This window comes from Myotis brandtii, unplaced genomic scaffold (genome assembly GCF_000412655.1).
Source record: "Myotis brandtii unplaced genomic scaffold, ASM41265v1 scaffold344, whole genome shotgun sequence".
NCBI lineage: Eukaryota > Metazoa > Chordata > Mammalia > Chiroptera > Vespertilionidae > Myotis > Myotis brandtii.
In genome coordinates, this window is record NW_005363247.1 from 9,287,945 (window position 1) to 9,291,731 (window position 3,787).

A 3,787-nucleotide genomic window follows, 5' to 3' on the forward strand; every position below is an offset into this window, starting at 1 on the left:
AGAAGTTCTTTTCCACTTTCTTGAAGTTTATTTTTTATAGAGCAAATGTAATGTAAAAGAATGACTATTTTAGGGATGCATATTTTGCCTTTTAAAACTTATAGCACAGATCTAGAAAAGATAATGTGTGTGTGTGTGTGTGTGTGTGTGTGTGTGTGTGTGTGTGTGTAAAATGGCTACAATTGAAATAATCAACAAATACAATAGAGAAACTTTTGGGATTTCTTTCTTAACATTTTATTTATTCTTCTCTTCTGATGTTTCATGTTCTACTATTTTATACTGTCCTGAACGCCTAAAAGAATCATGACAAGAGCTTTTCTAGTAGCAAGCAGACAAAACAAGAGCTTTTCTCCTGGCACTTCAAGGAGATTGTTATCTATTTTCTTTTTTAGCACATATTTTTTTCATATTAACTTTATTAATTTAATATGCATTCACTCACCTATTTTATTATGTACATGTGTAGAAATACTTTAGAATTGCAAGGTCTCTCTAGAAAATCAGGCTTTCGTTGCTGATGGAATGTAATAATTTTCATTTGCTAAAGAATATTTAATTATCCTTGTTATTAGCTATCCAGAGGTATCATTTTTAAAATTTACAATTTACCAGAATTATTTACCTTAACCATCATGTGATCTGATGGTTCAAAACAGCTGTCTTACACCTATGTACAGAGGGAAAGAAAGCCAAACAAATTCTCACCATTTTAAAAGTAGAAGTAGATCTTAGATCCTTTATGTTTTTACTCAACTTAAACATTGATTCTATAAAACAAAAAAAGAAAGTAGCATTTTCTCTTAGTATTATTTTTGAATAGTACTACTAATAGTTAAAATAGTGTAATTTGGCTCAGCTGGCGTGGCTCAGTAGTTGAGTATCGACCTATGAAACAGGAGGTCCCAGTTGGGGCACATGCCCAGCTAGTGGGCTCAATACCCCATGTGGAGCATGTAGGAGGTAGCCAGTCGATGATTCTCTCTCATCATTGATGTTTCTATCTCTCTCTCCCTTCCTCTCTGAAATCAATAAAAATATATTTTTTAAAAAAGAAAAAATAGTGTAATTAGAATAATAATTCTCTGACAATATGAGTAAATAAAAGAATTATTAAATTGGGCATCAATCTGAAACTAGATAAGAATTTCAACAGAACATGCAAGAAAGCCGAAATAAGAAATACTAGAAATCAGATCCATATGCTGCTAGATAATTGAGTTGACTCCCCCAATTTACAAAAGGAGAAACAGAAACATCAAAAGTAAGCAAACTATGACTTTGACAGCTGGAGAGTTGGATGTATACATTAGCTGAACATTTTAAAAGCTGAAGTTCCTATCACCTTTACGTGGAAATTCAGAAGATGGTGTAAATACACATTGTGTCATCAGAAGGTTTCTTTGCAGTCAATAGAGAAACGCTAAGTCAATTTTACTAAAGAGTGATTTCTTGTTCCCTTTCTATCCCCATCTTTGGTTTATTTTGGTTGATATGAGAAAAAAAAGAAAGATTAAAATGAGATAAGAGAAAATTTGGGAAGCATTGAACAAGATAAAGAATTTGGGAGGAAAAATTAAGCACATCTTTTTACAAATGGAACACCCAGGGCTTAATTAGAAATATAAACGTTTTAAGCATTTATCAATGGCATAGTGTGTGTGTGAGTGAATGAGTGTGTGTGTGTGTGTGGGTGTGTGTGTGTGTGTATGTGTGTTGGGAGGGGGGTGCAGATTGATATAAATGAAAGCAATAGAATTAGACAAGCTCAAATATTTTTGACCACTATTGTTTGAAGAAAATTTTTCCCCCAATAAAAGTATACTTAAGAATACTCTTTAATAGACAATTTTTAAGTAAGCATGGCTGTGAAGCTAAGCATTTCTGAAATTCTTGTTTTGAAAGTGAAGAAGAGATTTGTAGCTTAAAAATTAATAATTCATTATGAAATATCAACCATTTTTGCCTTGGTTTCAAAAAAGATTCCACAGAAAACAGAGGTTTCCCTGAGGGAGAACTAAGGCTCCAGGTTCCACAGTGAGAAAGTGAGTAGTGAATCAAAAACCCTGGAAAGTATCATAATGCTAAGGAAAAATTAAACCTATTGATTTGATGAACTCATTTACATGATGACTGACAAATTATCCTCCAGGTTCCACTGCCCAATTTTTATGGGGAGGAGGGAGAAAGGAGACTCTGGTAGCTTGGCCTACTGTTTATGTGCTGCCCAAAGCCAGCGTAGCAAGGGAGTGGTGAAGGACTAGGGCTGCGTTAGAAAACATCCTCTGGGCTGGCTCTCTAGCTTGCTTTGAACTCTTGTTCATCGTTGTTTTATGTGGCAGCTTGTCTTTGTGTTGGTGGGAGGGAGAAGAAAAACAAGACTGCCTTTAGGTTCTAAACCAACTTGCTGCACTGCAGATTGCTGGAGAGGCTTTTCAAAGGCAAAGCAAGTGGGGACTTTACAATTCTTTGTCTCTGTGGACTAGGAACTGAGGGGGTTTTTTTGGAGGGGGGTAAATTCTCAGTAGCAAAAAGAGCTTTTTTTTTTTTAACATATCTTACATTCTTCCTAAAATATCCTCAGTATTATTTTTTTTCAATTTGACTGGCAGTTGGAGAAAAGTAGGAATCTACAAAGGGTGCGAGGAGGCCTCCCTTGTCATAGAATTTCATAACCGGAAGAAACCTGGCCATTATCCCTAACACACTCTTTTCTTGATTGTGACCTCAGGGTCCAAAGACATTAAATCAGTTGCTTAAGACTCCAACTCAGAAAGTCAGTAGACCCTCCTTGCTGGAGCCCCACTGCACCTTCTTTACATTGCCCTATGCTGCCTCTAGCGTTAGGCTGAGAAACTGCAAGAAAGAGCGGGGGCGAGAGAAAGCGAAGAAAAGCTGGAGAGGGTCAGAGATACTGCTAAGAGGGCAAAAAGTAAAATACCTAAGTCAGGATGCTTGAACATCTGCTTGGACGAAGAAAAGCAGCCTGCTCGTCCCAGGCAGTGTGCGCATGGAACAACAGCCCCCACTGAACATCTGTGATGCTTATTTTCAGCTTTGGAAGATCAGCCTAGAGAAGAAAGCTCATCTCTTTCCTCTGGCTCTCCACGCCTTCTACTTTTATCCAAGTGACTCTTTCCTCGGACATTTCGTGGGCTTGTTCCTTATAACACACTTCCTCACCTGTGTCTTAGGTGTTTTTCAGTCCTCTCTCCCCTCATATTTCCCAAGTTGTTATCCTGGGCTTTCTTTTTTTTTTTTAAATATATTTGTATTGATTTCAGAGAGGAAGGGAGGGAGAGAGAGATAGAAATATCAATGATGAGAGATAATCATTGACTGGTTGCCTCCTGCATGCCCCCTACTGGGGATCAAGCCCACAACCCAGGCATGAGCCCTTGACTGGAATGAACTCCGGACCCTTCCGTCCGCAGGCTGATACTCTATCCATTGAGTCAAACCAGTTAGGGATATCCTGGGCTTTCTTAAACTGTAAACTCAAGCTGGCACCTTAGGTGGATTCCTTATTTCGGGGAAAGTCCAGAGGACCATGCCTGCCACCCGCCTACCCTCGTTTAGACCCAGAAGGAAGACCCGCAAAGAGCATTTATGGAGAAGAAAGGGTGTATGTTGTGGCCGCTGGTGGGCAGCTAGAGAAAGTGGTAGAAACGGGGCAGGGGCCGCATCTGTGCCGGTGCGGAGGCGCGGAGTGGGGACAGCCTGCGTGTGCCCGGTGCCTTCCTGCCCTGGCGAAGGCTGGCACAATCACCGACCCGGAATCGGTGTT